Source organism: Passer montanus, unplaced genomic scaffold (genome assembly GCF_014805655.1).
Source record: "Passer montanus isolate IOZ18808 unplaced genomic scaffold, ASM1480565v1 scaffold135, whole genome shotgun sequence".
Classification (NCBI taxonomy): Eukaryota; Metazoa; Chordata; class Aves; order Passeriformes; family Passeridae; genus Passer; species Passer montanus.
Window position 1 is genome coordinate 833,227 of NW_024360386.1, and position 20,318 is coordinate 853,544.

The 20,318-nt window shown below is 48.9% G+C and overlaps 1 protein-coding gene across 1 annotated transcript in view; it reads left to right on the forward strand.

Annotated features, from left to right (window-relative positions):
• PLXNA4 (plexin A4) overlaps nt 1-20,318 on the forward strand; it is a 458,075-nt gene that overhangs the window by 207,689 nt on the left and 230,068 nt on the right. The window lies entirely within an intron of this gene.

Genomic DNA, 20,318 nt, shown 5'->3' on the forward strand with positions numbered 1-20,318 from the left:
TTCCATTGTGGATTTGAGCTGGTGTTGGATGTGAGATGGTGAGGAAAACATGGATAAGGGTGGGGAGAGGGGAACTGAACAGAGCTCCCTTGAAGGAGGCACTTGGATGGAGATGGAGCTGAGATTGTGGGAAATGGTGGGAAAAACCAATGAGGTGCTGCAAAACTCCCTTCAAACCTAACACTGGGTGTTGTCAAGTTGTTGTTGTTGTCAAGTTTCCCCATGGAAGTGGTGGAGTAATCACCCCTGGCAGTGTTCAAAAAGCGAATAGAATTTGTGATCTGGCTTAATGGCTGTGGTGGTATTTGGCTGAAGGCTGGACTTGGTGATCTTGGGGGTCTTTTCCAAGCTTGATAATTTTATGATTGTAATTTCTTCCAGATTCCCCTCACAGCTGATCAATGTGCTTTGGCACCTGAATTGATGCTCAGAGTTGTCTGTGGCATTTTATTCCCAACCATAAAATGCAGGAACCAGGGTCGTGGAGGGATGAAAATTGGTCAAATTATGTTAAAACTGATCTCGTTGTGAAATTATAGAATATCCTGAGTTGGAAGAGACCGTCAAGAATCATCAAACCCAAACTCCTGTTCTTGCACAGGACACCCCAACAATCCCATTTTGTGCCAGTTGAGTATAACAAGAAAAGAGATTAAAGCACAGTTCTTGGACCCTCTTGTTGCAATAGGACACGTGGAGCAAACAAACACTGCCCTCAAAATTAAGATTTTCTGTACTAGACCATCCACACCTTTTAGCACAGGGAAGCCAGGAAAGGGAGAGATGAGTGAAAGTGAGTCTGGCCCATCTGTGAGAGATTCCAGACACTCAGTCAGCCTGAAATTTGTCTCACCTAATGCTGGTCATCAGCACTGAATTGAAATGAGCTGCTGTTCATAGATAATGGAGAGAGACTGGCACCTCCAGAAAGCAATTCACTCCATCTGCCTGAGACACCTATTTAGGATGGCACAAATGGCCCCTTGGTGAAACCTGTCTCTTCCCATTCACTCCAGGGGAAACCTGCCTGACTCATTAGGTGGAATGTCTAATTTTGGGGAGGGCCATGTTAAACAAGATGAATCCCACATTTAGTGCGTGCCTGGAGGGCAGGCAGGTGACTGGTGACAGCAAAATGTCTCTGGAGCCAGGCAGAGCCTGGCCGCTCTCTCCTCAGCTGTTTGCTTTCAGGCTGGTTTCATTTTCCCCTCTCTGCACCCGAAATATCCTGCTTTGAGCTGGGTTACTATGAGTGACACCTCATTTTGTCACAGTCAGGGGAGTGGATGGGGCAGTATTTGTGACAAATGTGGAAAAATTTGAAGGATTTCTGCCGTGTTTCTCTATCCATGAAACGGATCCTTCTCCTGTTGCCCAGGCTTTGGAAGGGAAGGAGATTTCACTGCTCCCACAATGGGACAGTGGAGCACAGAACAAGTGACAAGGAAGGGCAGAGTGGGACTGGCACAGGATTTGATCCTCACTGTCTTCTCAACACCAGGGATTGTGTCTGGGTTTGCCCATGGATTTTTCCCTGCCCAGGGAATGTCAAAAGCAAGTTTTTAACTCTTTGGTGTGGGTTAGAAACACCCAGCTTCTGTGTCAAAGAGGCCATACAGGTGGTTTGATGTGGGAATTGGCTGTCCCCAATCCCACTGATGTCCCCCTAGGAATATTTCCTGGAAGTTGGCTTCAAACCTTTGGAAACCCAGGAATTTGGAAATTTAGTCCATTTTGTTGTCACAAAAAATGCACTAAATGTACATTTACATGTCACCTGTCACCTCTGGGTTTTTACATTTCCAAATCCCCATCTGCTCCTCAAAGCCCTTCTGTGCCCGGACATGCCACCAACTCATGGATCATTTTGGATCATTTTGGGTAATTTCACCTCTGGGGAAGAACTGACATCACCCAAAAATCCCCCAAATCTTCTGTGTGGCAAATCCTGGCTCCAGCCTGTGGGACAAAGCTCTCCTCTGCCCACTGGAATCTCTGATGGGAGGACAGGGCAGGATGATTCCCAAATCATTGCTCCAGCTCCGGGACATCTCAAGGAGTTGGGATCCCTTTAGGAACCCACTCCATAGAGCTGCTGACACCCTGTGGCTGTCGGGAAGAAACGCAGCGACTTTCGCGGGAGGGTTGGGCAAATTTGGGCTTGAAAAATGTTCTTCCAGGAAAAAGAAAAAAAGTGGCTGTTCTAGGAATTAAAAAAAAAAGAAGAAGAAAAAGAAAAGAAAAGAGGGAAAGAAATCCAGCAGACATTTCCCAGCTGTGCTTTTAGTGCTGCCACAGGGACAAAGGTGGCAGCTGGCTGGCTGGCAGCCCACTGGTGGCTGTCCCTGCTCCTCTCCCAAGGCCATGGGCCAAGGGCAGGAAGCTTTGAAGAGCTCCCAGTTTGGAGGATGGGGTGGGGAAAGGCCACTGCCAACAGAGATATGAGACATTGCTACTTCCTCAGCAAAACAACTTCTTTAACTCTTTCTCGTTCCTTCTCCTCCCATGGTTTGTCACAGCCAAGATGCTTCCACACAGAACAATATTTTCCTTCCTCTTGGTGTTTTCCTTCCCAGCTGCCAAGAGGTCTGTGTGAAAACACCAATCTCTCCCCTTTATAAGCCACCAACTTCTCCTCCTTCAGGAGAGAGTAAAAAAAATGAGAGGAAGAATAAAAACATAAGAAGGAGAGGCAGGATCATGCTCTGCTCCTCGACACAAAAAGGATGGAGGGAGTTGTTGGCCTGGGATAAAATTGGCACTGTGATGAGTTTTAGCTGCAGCCTTTGAAGATGAGAGGAGAAGCAGCCGATTGTCATGGAGGGAGCAGGCTTGGCCCTTTCAACAACAAAGCCTGCAAAGACAGCCCCGAGTCCCAGAAAGAAAGGCTTCACACTGCCTGCCTCTGTCAGTGCCCGGCAGAAATATCAGCCCAGTGGGAACCATTAAGGGCATGATGAGGAGCTCCAGTCTCCTGCCATGAATGCAGCCGTGCCCAGGAGGGTGCAGGCAGTGCGAGGGGGTTGGCTGCTGGCTCCTGGGCAGCTGGTTGGGGTCTGGCCCCCATCACCCAGGCTGGCACTGCCCTGCGCCAGGGACACGGCTCTCCCCGCCTGCTGTGGAAATGAAGCACCTGAGCCAGCTCTGGATTGCTCCCCGTGGTCCCTTTTGGGGCTTGTCCTTTGTCTCACCCTGTTTTAAACAGCCTGGGAGGAGCTGGAGGGCTCAGGGCTGTGAATGATGCCAGTGACCCAGGAGGCACCGAGCTGGGGCTTTAATGGCACATCCGCGATGGAGTTGTGCCTCCTGCATCCCTTGTGGACTTGTCCCCCCTCCTTGGGACAGCTGGTGGCTTTTCATCCCTGGGAACTCCTTGGGGAGTGCTAAAATCCAGTGCTGGGGCCAGACTCAGCCGAAAAAGGGCAGGATGAGAGCCCCAGACAGAGAGGGAGAGCCTTTGGCATGGTCCCGGGGCTGCCGTGGGGACAGTGGGGACAGAGGTGACAGTGGGACAGCCACTGCAGCTGCGCCATCTGCTGCACACGTGGAGAAGCTCCGGCCAAAAAGCAGCATTTTGGGTTGGTCGTTTCCAAAAATAATCAGCAGTCCAGCCCCAGCCCCTTCTTCTTCCCCTCCTTTTGCAGCAGATGTTGAGGCAGAGCCGCTTTTTTACCATCTCCTGTGGACCAGGAAAACTTTTGATGCAGCTTGGGAAGGGTTGGTTTAATACCTATTAAAAAAAACTTTTTCCCCCCTCTTTTTCTGTCCTATGAGGCAGATTTGGAGAGAGAGAATAAAACAAGGGAACTCCAGGTGCTTGTCAGTCTGTTTTCCCCAGGGCTCTGTGGAGCATCCTCAAGGGATTGTGATGGTCTCCAAACCTGGGGTTGCTCAGTTTTCTTTCAGTTTTGTGGAACTGATCTTGTTTTGCCACAACAAAATGCCAGAAATGTGGAAGGCTTTCCCTAAAAAGGACATGAGGGTTTGAGAAAGAGGGAGCAAATGGCGATTCCTGTAAAAAGTCCTTTTTTCAGAGAATCCTCAATATTGCAGATGTTTCAAGATGTTGTTTGGGTAAGGTCAGTGTGTACCTCACAATGTCTCCTTAACTCAATATTTCAGTACAAAATACCCCAAACTTTGGGAATATGAAACACCTATACTATCCCACTCTGGCAGGACTTCAAGGAAAAGGAGTCACTCCCACTTTGGAGGTTTAAGGTCCTTTTTGCTTTAGCTGCAGTCACCAGCACACATGAATGTACTGCACTCTCTGGTGCTACTGGTGTGGGGTAACCTTGCTGGCAGCCTGGGAGAGCTCACCTGGAGAGGAGAAGGCTCCAGGGAGAGCTTCCAGCACATTGCAGGGCCTGAAGGGGCTCCAGGAGAGCTGCAGAGGGACAGGGGACAAGGCCTGCAGGGACAGGACACAGGGAATGATTTTAAACTGAGGACAGAGATTTAGATTAGATTAGATTAGATTAGATTAGATTAGATTAGATTAGATTAGATTAGATTAGATATTGGGAAGGAATTCCTGGCTGGGAGGGAAGTGAAGCCATGGTACAGGTTTTCCAGAGCAGCTGTGGCTGCCCCTGGATCCCTGGAAGTTTCCAAGGCCAGGTTGGATGGGGCTTGAAGCACCCTGAGAATGGAACTGGATGAGTTTTAAGGTCACTCCCAACCCAAACCATTCTGTGATTCCATGATTTTCTCCACCACAAAGCTGGAGCTGATCATGATACAGCTGGCTGCTGAAACCTTCAGTGAAGGGGGGCTTCAGCTCTGGCACCCCTCACCTTCCAGCCCCTTTTTGCTGTGGCTGTGTGTGGGGAGGGGGACCCTGCTGGGACACAACCTGTGCAAGGACAGAGCCAGGAGAGCCTCGTGTGAACAGGGAAGGAGCAGCAGGGATGAAAGGAGCAGTAATTATGCATCTCAATGCCCTCCCTCCCCAGCAGCCCTCGGCAGGTACATCTGATCCCCGAGCTTTTGTGTCCTGACTGGCACTGGCTGTATTGATGCTGAACTCTTGACCTTGCTTTGTCTCCAGCCACGACCTGATGTCAAAGTGGCTTTGGGTTGAATTTCACTGCCCGGGTTACCCTGAGGTCCCAGAGGAAAGTGATCCCTCTGCTTGTATGAGGGACATGATCCTGCTGTCCCTCCCTGCCCACAGCAGAGAGGGGATGGCTGTGGAGACAGGAGATGCTGCCCAGGCTCTTCTTCCATCACCTTCCCATCACCAGAGGTGCTGCTGAGCTTGCTGCATGCTCTCCTCCTTGATGGACATGTTCAAAATAGTGGGAAAATATCCAGTTTGGGAACCCCAGGGACCTCAACCAAAGCAGTGACGCAATTGTGTTAGAGAAGCAGTTTTTTTCTCAAATTCTGCTGTCCAAATGTGCCAGGGGAAGTTTAGGTTAGAAATCAGGAAAAAATTCTTCACTTTTCACTCTTCACGGTGTCAAGAGTGATTGGGTACTGGAATTGTCTGCTCAGGGTGGTGATGGAGTTACCTATTGGAACCCTGGCTGAGAATTCCAGCCTCTCTGTGCTGCAGGCTCTGACCCCAGGAGAACTCTGCACTGACCTGAGGCCCTGGAGAAGCTTCCAGAATGGAATGGCAGAGCTGGGATTGTGGCTGTGCAGTTTGGATAGAAGTGTGTGATATCACAGGGTGGGAAACTCAGAGTTTAAGGGTTTAGGGTACAGGAATGTACATAAAGCAAGATGGAGGTTTTGGGGCAGTGTCTGCTCCTTCTTCTCCACCTTCTTCTCCATGGGTTTGGGTGGTTTTGTGTAATTGAATAAAAAAGTCCACATTGTGGGGCATGGGTAGTTGGTTGTTGGATTAAAAGAGAAAACAATTTAGGTGTTATTTCTTAATTGGACAGTTTATCCTTAAAAGGCCTTGAAAAGAGAGAGATGGGGTTCCATTTTTAGTTTGTTAGTGAAGTGCTGCAGAGCTCAGGGTTTGTGAGACTGTAACAGAGATAAGAACCAATAAACATCTGAGTCCCAACAAGAAATATCATCTCACACATTTAATCCCAGCCTTGGCAAAAAAAGAAGCAAAGACTTTGCACAGTCACCATCCCTGGAGGTGTTTAAAAAAAGCCTGGATGTGGCACAAAGTGCCATGGTTGAGTTGGTGAGGAGGGTGTCTGGTCATAGGTTGGGCTTTATGATCTCAAAGGTCTTTCCTACCCAGTTCACTCTGTGATTCAGGGATTCTGTACCTCAGCAGTGGTGTCTGGGCCATGGCAGTGACCACCCCCGCAATGTTTGCACTTTGTCCCCACAGGTTTTCAGGCAGGTCCTGTTTGTTGGTCCCCACTGATTGTCCCAGGGGTGAGCAGCTTGCACAGAGGGAGGGAGCTGTGAAGGTGAACAGCAAACCCCAGATCTCCAGAGGGTGGGGGAGTCCTGCAGCTCATGGGATGCTGCTTTTAGAGCTCAGACATCTCAATCTCTGGCATTAAAGAGTACCTGGCTGTTTTGCCTCAGACAGGACATTGCTCTGCTACCAACACAAGTTTGGGGAAAGATCTGAGGTACAAAGGGAGCTGCAAACCTAAATGTTTGCCCTGTTGGAAGGGCAGTGACACTTCTCAGCTCTGCTCTGACTCTTCTGATGGGCTGTGGTCCTTGTGCACCACTTGGCTCAGCTGAAGCATCCCTGGAAATGGTCTGTCAGGTCCTTTTTCTGCTCAGTTTTTCCAGACTCTCTACTTTCTGCATTTCCTACATTCCTATTTTGCTTCCTGCGGACAAGAGGTTTTGGGCTGCATCAATGCTGCATGATGGTGATGCCTTGAGAAGGCTGAGCTAGAACATGGCGTTAAATTCATGACTACTATTCTAACCAATTTATGGGGCAACTTGGACTCCTCACCAGCCTGATCCAGGGTCTGATTCCCAGCTCAGCTGCGTGGCTCAGGCAGCCTCTCTCCCTTCCCAGGAGTCTCCTGCCTCTACCTAAGTGGAATAATATGCCAGTACACCCCTCCTAAATCCCTCTGGCTCTGTTAATTCTCCCTTGAACATGCCTTGTGCCTTGCCCTACAGCTCCTCAGGGCAGTTCCCAGCAGACCTCCTAATCCTTTGGAGTGCACAGTGAGGGCTCTGCTTCCTCCACGGGGTCATCGGCTTCCCTCCCACACACCTGGCTTGGTGCTGGGTGTGCTTGGCTGAGAGGAAATCACTCCCTGCCACCCTCACCCCCTGCATTCCAACCTTTTGTTTCCCTCTGAATGGGGGCTTCACACTGATGGTGCTGGCTGGTGATTTACTGACATTAAAAATGGGCCTGCCACACTGTTATTCTTCAACTCATTTGAATTAGTTTTGGATAATTCAATCAAGGGGTTTGAATACACTTCTGGTTAATTCTGATTGATGTGCCAGGAACCCCTGTGATTAAGGGTCTGGGGATATGTGCAATTCTTGCACTATTGGAGGTAATAATTAAAATTATACAATAATAGAGTTGTTAAGGTTGGAAAACACCTCTAAGATCATGAAGTCCAACCATCAACCCAGCTTGGCTAAGACCACCACTAAATCATGTCCCCAAGGGCCACATCTACATGGCTTTTAAATCCCCCAGGGCTGGTGTCCCTGCCCATGGCAGGGGCTTAGAATGAGGTGATCTTTAAGGTCACTTCCAACACAAACCAGTCTGTGATTCTCTGAATGGAGAGCACCAGCAAATTGTCTGGTGTTCCTGGAAGGAAAAAGCCATGAGAGACATCTCTGGGTCACTAATGAGGGAGTTGAGAGGAGCTCTTGGGGAGACAAAGGCCTCAGTGAGACCTTTGCTGAGAGGTTTGCTCTGGGTGGAGTTTGGCTGCTGATTTGGGGCTGGATGAAGAGAAAAGAGGTCTGTGCTGAGGCTGGGCTGTGGAGAGTCATGTCCTTGGTCAGGTGTCAGAGACCAAAGCAGGGGAACCTGTGGTAGATTGGGAGCATCCTTCAGTCTATGGGAGGTGAATGGAAGAGGCCTCGTCCACTGTTTCAGTGCAAGATCAGTTTTCTGGCTGCTTTCATGAAAGGGGAGAAAGGTCAAATGTGAAGTTTTGTCCCCAGATGGTGTTTCCCTTTTATCTGAGGCAATATTGGAAGATAAGCATTCGCTTTCTCTTTTTCTCTCCTCCTTCTATTTTCTGTGGATAAACATAGATTATGAAGGTTAAAAAAGCTTTGAGGGATGTTTTTTTTATCTGATATTAAGTTCTTAATAGGTCACCTTGGCATTGAGAAGCCCAGGAGCTGAAAGAGTCAGCAATTGAATCACAATAACCTTTGTAGAGCACAGCCCTGTCAGTGGGGCTGGGGCCCAGAGATATGTGGGACCTCATTATCTCAACCTTAGCCCCAGGGGTGTCAGCTGACAAAAGGGGCTGGGGACAGCTTTTCTTCCAGGTTCCCCTTTCCCCTGGCCCTGGAGATAACCTCTCCCCATTTTGCTGACAGGAATTGTTCCCAAGACCCTGTTCCACCCACCCACCCAAACCCAGTGCTCTCAGCAAGGGAGTGAGGAAAGAGCTGAGGGTCCCAGATTTCTCTATTTTCACTGATGCACTCACAGCCCATCACTCTGCATTACTGAAATCATTTAGCACCAGCATCTGACACAAATATCAGTGCAAGAACAGCCAATCTCACTTGACTGGTGATATCATCTCTGGGATACGACTTTTGATTTTTTTTTTTTTTTAAGAGAAAGTGCCCAAATCCCCAGCAAAGCAGGAGCTTTGGTCTGCCTCTCTTAAGCTTGAAAGGGAAATTGCAAATGTGTCTTTCTAACTCCAAGATTGAATGTGACAGGCTGTGATTGAGTTCGCTGCCCTCGCTGGCGCCTGCAGCCACCCGAGGTGTGGAAATGCCCCCCTTGGGATCAGATCCCCTGGGTTATCTGCTACAGGGAGCAGGTCCTTCTGGGGGAATGCCTGTGGTCTCCGCAGACTCTGCTGGGTGTGATAGGACAAGGGGTGATGGTTTTATCCTGAGGGAGGGTTGATTTAGATGAGATATAAGGGAGTTTTTACAACTGGCTCATGTTGTGCAGAGAGCTGGTGGATGCACCTTCCCTGGAATCATTCAAGGCCAGGCTGCACGGGGCTCTGAGCAACCTGATCCAGTTGGAGATGTCCCTGGCTGTTGAACCACGTGACCTTTAGAGGTGTCCTCTCTAACCTAAGCATTCCATGATTCTGGTTTTCTGTCATTTTTAGTCAGTGCACGCGTGTGCTCATCTCTACGTCACCCCTTGGTGAGCACATCCTCGAGCCAGGGGGATGATCCTGGAACACCCAGGTGTTTCTGGGTGCCTCCACACCCCCTGTTTTGCCTGCCTGGATACCCTTTCACACTGCTGTCCTGACATGTGCCCCGCTGCCTGTGTACCCACGAGAATTCCCACGTCTCCATGAGAATTCCCGCGTCTCCACTCGTGCCTCCCGTTGCCAAAGGGCAGCTGGCTCCCTCTCAAGTGCCACAGTGTGGTGAGGATCCGTGGGTGTCTCCAAGCTCTCCCTGTCTGGCCACAGTCAAAGGACCCTTTGTGGTGCTGCCCTGCACCCCCCTCTCCACGGCTCCCAACCCTCGGGGTCACCGCGTTCCCGGCGGGATGAGCTCATCCCTGCGGGAATCTGGTCCCTCAGCCCTGTGAGCAGACACTCATAAAGGACTTGCATTCATCATCCAGCCTGTGTTGTGGTGCATCTGTCTTCATTCCATCCCATATTACTCCCTGCCTCGTTTTTTGAGCTGTCCCACAGAAGGGTTTGTGCTCCAGGCCAGCTGCGTTGGGATCGTTGTGTCTGGTCAGCCCTGCTCACACACACTGGGTAAAATTTCTGAGGCAAAGCTCTGAGTCTCTCTGGTGTTGCAACTTGTCTGAATTATTTTTATCTACAGTTTGAGCCCTGCTGTAGAGCTGACCACATTTGAGGGAGCATTTTGGTCTCTGCAGCTCAAGAGCTGACACCCGTGCTCTCACATGTAAAAATTTAATTTTCATACTTTGTTTTCATTATTGTTCCCTTAATCCCAATCAGAACCACTGTGACCCAAAGCATCCATTTACAATCTCTTTATGAAGAACCAGGAGTGATGGCAATAACAACCATAAATATATAAAAGTTAGCAAGTTCCCAAAATATTGGCCTTGTAAAAGAAATTCCACCAGTTTGGGAGAAACAGAAGCACCTGAGTGGCACTGGGATGACCTTTGAGATTATCCACTGGGATCATAAATACGAGCATCCAGCAGCAGGACCCTCTCTGTAAGACCTGAACTTTACCTCTGGGAATGTCAAATGGAGAATCCTTATTTTCCATGAAGGACCTGGAGTGGCTCTGCAGAGCACCCATGGCAGGATTTGTGCCTGAGAATGACCCATGGACAAAGAGACTGCTCTGTTGCCAGTGGGACTGAAATCCTGCAGAGCTTGGGAGGCAGACACAGAGCCTGGATGGGCTCCTGTGGTGCAGGAGCAGAGTTGTCCCACCCTTGTCCCTCCCACAGGATGGTCAGTGGTGGCATATCCTTCCCTGACGGAGTTTCATTCCCTCAAAGCACTCAGCTGGACAGAGCTTGTAAGAGCCTGAGGCCAGAAATTTGGATGTTAAACCTGGTGTCTGGAGCATTGCAATGGCCTCTTTATTTGGCCAGGCACAACTTGATGCAGACATTGTCCTTTAGAGATGCCACTGATGCCAGCATGGAGTTTCCTAGGACACACCTGCAGTCAACACCTTGAATACCCACCTTCATTTTTCACTGATAGAGGATAGAACACTGTTTTTCAGGCTTAAACAGCTTTAATTTTAGGTTGCAGGGTTGGGGTAAGTGGAGAACAAATGTGCAGGTGATGCCTTGAGAAGGCTGAGCTAGAACAGAGACTGGACAGAGCTGAAGAACAAAGCAGGGATTTATGAAAAGGATGTCCTCCATGGAGCCCTTGCACTGATCACAGCCCTTGGTGGGGACTGGACTGCAAAGCCTCAGCCTGGTGCCATAGGTGAGTGCCAGCAGCCCCGTAATGGATTGCCTGGCAGGGCTCAGAGCTGAACACGGATGCTTGGCAGGCCATTACCTTGAAAAATGAGCTCTGCCGAGCTTGCCTTGTGTTGTTACAAACTAATGATTTGCATTGATTAGCACATGGCTCATGAGTGTCTAATTTATCAATCAGGGAGCGCTGGGGGAGCGCATGTAAACCATGCTCTCAAAAATGATGTCATCTGTCAATGGGCTCCTGGACATGAGAGCTGCACGTACCTGTCACGCTCTCCCTGCCGAGGGAGAGGCACCTGCTCGTGTCCCTCCCTGTCCCTCTGCTTCCAGCTCTGGAGCTGTTTCACTTTGGGGCGAGCCCTGCAGTTCAGGTACAGCCTGACTGGACACACTTCAAGCTGTAATGTTAATTTTTGTGGTGCTGGGAGCAGCAGTCAGAAACACACTGTGTTAGGTATGTCCAAGCCCAGGATGAAGAGCTTGGACAGAAAGTCATTCTTCACTTCGTCTAATTTAATTCATAACTCCATTGCAGCCAGGAGTATGTCTTGCAATAAATGTTAGTGGGGATTCACAGTGGGATGGGACAGCAGTCCTGTGCTGTGGGCTGGAAAAAAGGGGATTTCTGTCAGCTGGGAATTTGTCTTTGGGCTTGAAGGATCCTCTGGCCCAAAGCAGGTGGCTTTAAGCTGCCAAAGGGAAGATTTAGATTGGATATTAAGGAGAAATCCTTCCCTGTGAGGGTGGGCAGGCCCTGCCACAGGGTGCTCAGAGCAGCTGTGGCTGCCCCTGGATCCCTGGCAGTGTCCAAGGCCAGGCTGGATGGGGCTTGGAGCAACCTGGGATAGCCAGAGATGTCCCTGCTCATGGCAGGGGTTGGAATGAGATGAGTTTTAAGATCCCTTCCAACCCAAACCACTCTATGATTCCATGATTCCAGTGGATCCCACTGTGCTGACGGCGTGAGACAGTGACCCACCATGAAACCACAACACCCAGGAGCTCTGTCAAGCACAGTGACCCACGTGTCACCAGAAAACCAAGCAGATGCCCACCAAAATCTTATCCCACGTTTCTCTTGGGCCTCCTGAAGCAGGAGCCCTGCTCTGCCCTCTGTGCTGTGCTGGCTCTGCGGGGCTGATCTCCTATCCAGCAGCCAGGCACAGCTGTGTTTGACCCAATTTTCCAGGATTACACGAGAGGTCAGTGGGTGACTCCTGTGCAGGGATTAAACCCTGTGGCCCTGCCCAGTGAAGCCCCTGTGCCCCCTGGCCAAGGGTGTGCGGGGTGGGGATTACACTGCAGTGCCTGCAGATGATCAGGATTAGCCAGCAGTTATTCTAGGAAAGCTGTCTTCTTCAAAACCCTGCATTGCTGCTGGGAGAAAAGGCCCTGGGGGAGAACTGAGGAAGAACCATTCTCCGTGGCTGTTGCTGTGCTGTAGGTGCAGCAAACAACCCTCGTTTGCTGACAGCAAGATTTGTTCTGTGAGATTGGATTTGATGATCTTGGAGGTCTTTTCCAACCTTAATAATTCTGATTCTGTCACACGAGACCTCCTGGACAAAGGAAATACAAACCAGGAACCTGATGGGATTGCAAGGCCAACCTGCTTTGCTGTCTCTTCTCTTTTGTGGTGTGCACTCAGGTGCACCTACATTTTGGGAGAGTGGCTTTTACTGGGTGATAGATAGGGATAGGACAAAGAGGAACCCTTATAAAAGAGGAGAGATTTAGATTAGATATTAGGAGTAAATTCCTTATTGCGAGGGTGGGCAGGCCCTGGCACAGGGTGCCCAGAGCAGCTGTGGCTGCCCCTGGATTCCTGGAATTGCCCAAGGCCAGGTTGGACAGGGCTTGGAGCAACCTGGGATAGTGGAAGGTGTCCCTACCATGGCAGGGGGGGAGCTGGATTGTCTTTAAGGCAACTTCCCATCCAAACCATTCCGTGATTCCATGACTCTCCTGTCCAGATCAGCTCTCCCCTCTGCTCAGAGTGGCTCCTGTCATGACACTTTGGTTTCTGGACAGCTCTGAGAGCAGCAGCTTCAAGAACACTGTAAACTCCAGGTTTTCCTGGTGTCCACATGGCTGGAGGTGCTCTGAGATCTGTGTTTGGGTGGGCTGGCATGGTCCAGGCATGCAGCACTTTAAAACGTGTACAGGAGAAGTGAGAGAGCTGCTGGCTGCTGACTGAGGCAGGAGTTAAGGGTACCTCGTGCCTTGTTTTTTCAATTAGCATAAAGGCAACTTCCCATCCAAACCATTCCATGATTCCATGACTCTCCTGTCCAGATCAGCTCTCCCCTCTGCTCAGAGTGGCTCCTGTCATGACACTTTGGTTTCTGGACAGCTCTGAGAGCAGCAGCTTCAAGAACACTGTAAACTCCAGGTTTTCCTGGTGTCCACATGGCTGGAGGTGCTCTGAGATCTGTGTTTGGGTGGGCTGGCATGGTCCAGGCATGCAGCACTTTAAAACGTGTACAGGAGAAGTGAGAGAGCTGCTGGCTGCTGACTGAGGCAGGAGTTAAGGGTACCTCGTGCCTTGTTTTTTCAATTAGCATTTCTAAAGGCCTTTAGGATAGACAGGGCTATTGAAATGCCATGTTTTATTAGGAATTGATCTCCTGTTAATAGGCTTTAGGCAAATTAGAACAGATTATTTTACTGGAAAATGGAGGGAAATGGGCAGAACATGGAGTGTCACCAGCCCCTTCCCTGCCTTTGCTGAGATCAATAGAGCTCCATCATGCCACCCAAATCAATGGAAAAGCAGGAATAGGTGATCATCAGAAGGGCCTGACATGAGCTCATACACTGCTTGCTGTGTCCTTTCTCCCTCTCCATGCCAGAAACAGCAGCCAGCAGTCCTGGCATCCTCTGGGGAACATTAGGTTCATAAAACAGGGAGGAACTGCTATTGGAAAAGCAATGAAGTATTAGTGGCCCCTGAGCAGTCGTAAGGCTCTGGCTGGGCCTTTGTCAGAGCAGCCTGGATTGATGTGCTGGGCTCCAGGGCTGCTTGGATCCCCTGGAAATGGTGTTTGCAGATCCTTAATCCAATAGTGAGAAATGATGATGGTGATTTCAGTGAAATGCCCTGCAAGAAGGAGAGGCAGGGACAGCAAAGGAAAGATGCCTCAGAGGATGAGGAGGACAAAGCTTGTCCTCCCACCTCCCGCTTTTCCTGCCCAAAACACTTTCCCTACTTTCCGAGGAAGTACCACAGTCATGGTTGCTCCTCCCAGTCACCCCAGCAGAGGTAGCAGGGCCTGATTCCATGACCTGAAGGATTTTCCCTTTGAAATCCACCCTTACAATCTTCCTGGCAGCCATTTAATCCCCTCCCCGGAGAACTGGGGCAATTTCATGGCCAGAATAAGCCACCAGCCTGACTTGAGCGAGAGCTGCTGGAGCAGCGGCTGGAAGCGCTGGGGCAGGAGATGATGAATTCCCTGGAACTTCATCAGCCCAGGGGCTGCTGACGCTGCACAAAAGCTGAGTGGTGGGGAGGGATGGCTTGGCCGAGCGTGCCATGGTTCACCAAGCTCCTTTTCTGCTTAGTTATTCATTTAATTATTTGTAATGACTCTCATCCACCCAGCGTCTGCTCCTGCTGCCCGCCTGGCCGGTCATCGTGATCCTGCTCCCCACCACGCTCCCAGCAGCCCTGGATGGTTTTCAAGTGCTTTATACAGAGATATTAATTGAAGGGGACCTTATTTTAACTCTGGTGGGCCAGGAATGATGCTCTTGGGTGATGGTGATGGTTTTACAGGAGTAGGAAACAGCTGAGCCCAGTTGGCACAGTGGAAATTATCCTTTTTTTTATTTTATTTTGCTGTCAGAGACCAGTCCAAGCTGCTTGGACAAATAAAAGAGAAGTGAGGTTGTAGCAGGAGATTGGGTTAGGAGTGTGTTTCTGAAGTGAGTCTGAAGATAATTTTAAAAGGACACTTTGCACTAGATTAGGCTCCAAGTCCCATGTAACCTGGCCTTGAACACTTCTTAGGATGGGACATAAAAAACCTCTCTGAGCAACCTGTGCCAGTGCCTTTTTCTTGAATAAACCAAAACTGGATGATGTTAATATACTCCAAACACTGATTCAGTCTCCAGGATCAGGCTTTGATGGGCCTGGAGTAAAGCTCCTGAAGTACATCTGTGTGGATAGATTTTAGCAGGAAATGTCACTTTACAGGAAAGAATAGAGGTGCTAACAGAGGTGTGTGGCCTTCTCTGGAAGGCAGGTGTTTCTGTTGCTCTGCTGAGCTTAAAGCTATTTTCTTTTTTTTGCCACAATCATGATTTATCTTCCAGAAAAGTCACCAAGTGCTTGCTACCACCAGTTCCTTTTGTCCTCCAATCCCACTGCTCTTTCCTAGACAATTTTGAGTCCATCCCCATGATTTGGAGAGGGTCATTGTGTCCCTCTCTTCGATAACTATGTGATACCAACCTCTATGTCCCTCTTTAGAAGTGTGATTGAGGCATCTGCCACCAGCTTGCTGGGGAAGCTGTCCTCAAGCATCAGCCTCCCGTGGATCCCCCAGCAGCTGGGGAGGCCCAGATAAGGCTGAAAACCACCAGCCAAGTGATGGAAGGTGTCTTTTACCTTCTTTCATCTACCAGACCCGTGGGCTGCTTGCCAGGATGCCTGTGGGTGTAGCCATGGCCTGGGTGGGAGCTCAGAGAAGGCCAGAGCCTGTGTCTTTAAAGATTAATGGTGTTGTTTGCTCATTAAGGAGATCGTTTTGAAGTCAGCACTAGCCAGAACATTCGAGTGCAAGCATCTGTTTGCTACTGGGAGAGGATATTTATTGTCTGATACTTCAATGGATGTAAATAAACAGCCAGCCCCAGATAATGTTCAGACAAACAAACAAACAGCTGCCAGAATGGGTCCCTTGGTAGTTGACCTTCGGGAAGCATCACACTGATGTTTTAATAGCAGCCGGCTCTGCACATCCAAGCCCAGCGAGTGAAGCCTTCCAGGAAGAAGAAGGATTAATGTGCAGCCTGAGAGTGCTGGGCCCTGGGAGCTCCCACACGTCTTGGGTTAAGCGAGGACAAGGGAGCTGAGCTGAGCACCTGGGACTCTGAGGGGTGTGCGTGTCCAGGACAGACATTCAGGGAGGGGGAGCAGGTGGATGATCCCGTTGTGGAGGTGATGGGTGTGTTTGTGGGCTGTGGGTTGTGGTGGACTGGGCATTTTGAGATTCACACATGGACCTGGAGCCCCCTCTGTCACTTGTTGTCCCCTTCCCCTTTGCTTTGCTGAGGAGCTCATGGTTCACAGGCAGCTCCCAAGTGATCCCAACTGGACTGTTAGTCAGGTTCTCATCTCCCACAACCCCCAAAAAACATCTTCAACATGGGAATTCCCACCATTCAGTCAGAAGAAAACTCTATCCATGCCAGCACCCCAGCTCCAGGTGGGGCCTGGGGCTGATGCCAGCAGAGAGGAGCAGGAGCAGAGGGAATGGGTGGTACATTCTTCAAATTCCCTGCAGCTGGAAACTTGTGTTTCCAAGCAGAGATTGTGTCTGGGTCCCTGACTTTAGTGGTGATCACCTGCAGGCTTTGATGAGAATCTTCCCATTTTTCCTTCACAGACTCTTTGATTTTTTTCACCAGCCCAAGTGCCCTGCTTCTAGCAGGAGCCTTGGAGGCAGGAATAAATATCTAAGAGAAAATGCAGTTGTGTTGTCTGATGCTCAGGACTGTGAAGAATGTGCAGGGAAGGTGGAAATCATCAGGGCTCTGTGCCTGGGGTCCAACATAAGAACAACAGGGTTTAAGACAGGTAAAGGGATGGTTGGAGTTGGGGCTACACTTCTGGCTGCAGTCTCCAATAATCACCTCACTGCTGGCACAGGGCTTGCACAGGCTGTGCAGCGTGGGTTGGTGTCTGCCAGATTTTCTGGCCTTTTTCTGAATTTTCCTTTTTATTAGCCACTAGATATAACAGAGAGAGGGTTTTCTGCACTTAGAGCTGTTGGGCTGTGGGTGTGTAACACGTGTATGTGTTTGCACATGTACAGTACAACGAGCCCTGTCCCTCATTCCTTCCCTCCCCCTCTGCAAAATAATGACTTTTCAGGCTATTAGGCCAGCAATAGCTGTTAAATCACTTCCGAGTAGCTCTGTATTCCTGGTGTGAAGCCTCTGCAATCTTTTACCTGCACCAAATGCACAGGGGAGATCCCTGGGGGCTGTGCCTCCTGTCTCCATGGTTTGTTAACTCCAGCCGGCTGTTCCTCCAGCCTGCCTCTTCCGTCTCTGAGCTCTTTCCCCTCTAATGGGGCCTGGCAAAGGCTGAGGACAGTGACTGAGCCCTGGGGTGATAATTGGCTGCTTACATATCTGGCAGCCTGCAGATCTGACCGTGGTGGTGCTGGAAAATCAAGGTCAAAGTGAAGATGGGAGGTTTGTTTAGCACAGGGATCAGCAGAGAGCAAGGATGCTGGGACGGGAAGGAGAAGCCATGAGGGACCGAGGGGATGCAGAGTGGAGACAGCAGACAGAGCTCCCTGGCTGCTCCCTGAGAGGGAGAACTTGGAGCTGGAAAGCCTCAGAGGGAAAGAGGACAGGCTCCTGCTGTGGGGGTATTTGATGGGCTTGGAGCAGAGCCCCAACAGGAGCCTCCTGTGCTCCTCAGCCTGCAGCCCTTCCTGCCTCCTTGCTTTCCCCTGCCTGTCCTAAGGGCAATGACTCAGCCCAAGCCTGTTGGTGTCTTTGCCCTTGACCTCATGGGTGATTTACATCACGGTCCATTTTCAAGAAGGAAAAACTCAGAGGAGCTGAATTTCCCTGTCAGGGATCATGGACATGAGCAAGCCCCCTGCTCCCAGGCAGCCAGAGCTGGTGGGAGTCAGGGATGTGCAGTGCTGGGCTTTAGACTCTGAATTCTTTATGTTCCTGTGATGTTCAGTGCTGGGTTTCAGACTCTGAATTCTTTGTGTTTCAGTGATGTTCACTGCTGGGCTCTAGGCTCTGAATTCTTCATGTTTCAAGGATGTTCATTGCTGGGCTTTAAGCTCTGAATTCTGTGTTTCAGGGATGTTCATTGCTGGGCTTTAGACTCTGAATTCTTTGTATTTCAGGGATGTTCAGTGATGGGCTTTAGGCCCTGAATTCTTTGTGTTTCTGTGATGTTCAGTGCTGAGATTCAGTCCCTGACCCCTTGGTGCATCAGGGATGCTCAGTGCTGGGCTTCAGGCCCTGACCTCTCTGTGTGCTGATGCTGGACGTGTGTTGCTGTCATCAGCAGCTCCATCAAGATGACAAATTAACTGCAAATCCTCCCGTGTCATTGGAGCAGCCCAGCAGCCACAGCCTGCACGTGTTCCCACTTCTGGGGAATCTGATGGATAACACGTAGGATCTGAGCATCCCTGAGCACCCTCCACACCCTTTGCTGGCACAGAGAGCCCCTCTGAATCCTTTCTGCTTCATTTTCTTCATCTTTCCTGGGGAAATAATATTCTTTTGTTGTCCCACAGCAGGTGAGTACATCAAGGAAAGACAAAGATAACAATCTGTATATCACTGCTGTCCTTTGCTCATACAGACTTTTCAGACCCTTTATCATTGCCTCTGTTCCCTTCTCTTTGACTTTCCAACACAGAAGATGATTCACGCTCAGTTTCTTGGCTGAGAGGTTGATACAGAAGGAAGAAGCTCAAGGACTGTGCCAGGGAATAGTGGGAACAGGTCTTGACACCATAAGCTCTCCACAGCTTGTTATTTCCTTTGGATGGGAAGGGTGCTTTTTGCTCAGCTATCCAACTGCAGGCTGGGAATCTCTGGTCAGGAAGGAATGGAGATTGTAATGTGGGGCATGATGATCTCCTACAACTTTGTTTCTTTTAGGGTAGGGTACTGTGGTATTTGCATTGCTGCAGGATAGAATATTTTCAGGAAGTGAAAAATCAACACATGGGAAACAGAGGGAGATAAAAAATGTGGATGCACCTCTGAAACATAACTGTGATGTTTGCTGCTGTACCGAGCCTCACAAGGTTCAGGAGAACTCCTGAGAACAGCTATTTTATCATTACTTGTTCTATATTGAAAGGGATTGCAAACTTCCTCCATCTGTTTTTGAGCCCAAACTCTACGAATTGTTTTTAAGCAGGCAAAGAAAAGTCTGTTGTTTTCTGAGTCTTCTTCTGCATCACTGGATCATTGTCAGGGACAGACTGGGACTGTGTCTGGTTCCTCCTCATAATCCCAGTTATTGATGTCCCTAAGTGACACCCCATTATGAGAGGTGTCTGGAATCATAAGGTGCCACATTGGTGCAGGACTGATTTCAATACCTGATACATGCAATCAGACAGAGAAATAGTCTGTGTTGCACTGAGCACTCCGCAATAATAAATTGCCCCGTGGAACATTAGCAATAAGAGCAATAATATTATCTGAGTAGCATTCGAGTGAGTCAGTCCTGCAGATTTGTGTGGTTTTTTATCTTCTGCTCATCACCACCACAGATCCTTCCCTCGTTGCCATCACTTTCAGTGTGGTAGATTTGTCCAGGCGGTGACAGGAGCACAGTGACAGTGCCAGATAAAAGCCAGCAGGCTCTGCATTGTTCTCACAGTGCTCTTGTGTTGATGGGACCAGCAGAAGTGATGAAATCTGCTTTGTCCTTTTGGTGGGAAGGCTGGGAAAAGTTCACTTTTTGTTGACAGTGGTTGTTGTCCTAAAGACTGGGGTACAATACATTTGTCCAGTGATTATTTTGCATATATATATACCATATATTATATATATATATATAAATATATATATATATATGCATAGATATAGATATAGATATAGATATAGATATAGATATAGATACATACATATATATACATATATTTATTATAATATATAATAAATATTCACATAATATATATAATGTGTATATATAATATGTAATATAATATATAATATATAATTTTATTTATAAATGAATATATAGAATATATAACTATAAACTATAACTACATATACATATACATATACATATACATATACATATACATATACATATACATATAATTTTGTGTACATCAGTAGATCTATATTACTGCGAGGGTGGTAAGAGAGAAGATTTCCCAGAGCAGCTGTGACTGCCCCTGGATCCTTGGAATTGTCCAAAGCCAGGTTGGACAGGGCTTGGAGCAGCCTGGGATGGTAGAAGGTGTCCCTGCCATGGCAGAAGATTTGGAATGAGATGGTCTTTAAAGTTCATTTCAACACAAATCATTCTGTGGTTCTGTAATTATTTGTTTTCAGT